The sequence below is a fragment of the Charadrius vociferus genome, unplaced genomic scaffold, assembly GCF_000708025.1.
Source record: "Charadrius vociferus isolate BGI_N301 unplaced genomic scaffold, ASM70802v2 scaffold730, whole genome shotgun sequence".
Lineage (NCBI taxonomy): Eukaryota > Metazoa > Chordata > Aves > Charadriiformes > Charadriidae > Charadrius > Charadrius vociferus.
In genome coordinates, this window is record NW_009646225.1 from 93,861 (window position 1) to 94,175 (window position 315).

Consider the following 315-nt stretch of genomic DNA (forward strand, 5'->3'; position numbering starts at 1 on the left):
TGGGGGCGCTGAGGGGCTCCGTGACGGCCGCACAGCTCCGGCCCCACGGCCTGGCCCTGGCATGGGGCTGCAGATGCCAAGTGCTGGCCAACGTGTCCCTGGGGGTATGGTGGGCATCCACCCCCTCTGACCCCTTGCCCTGGGAGCTGGGTCTGCCCTGGGCCACGCTGTGATGGGCTCGAGAAGCCCTAAGGGCAGTGGTGCGTCCCCCCGTGAGCCAGCTCGGCTCACTGCAGTGCAGGGAAGGGATGTTGGGCAGGAGCGGGCAGCTCAGGGGCACGGCTGCGTGCGGGGCTGCAGTAGTCCCTGGGTGCC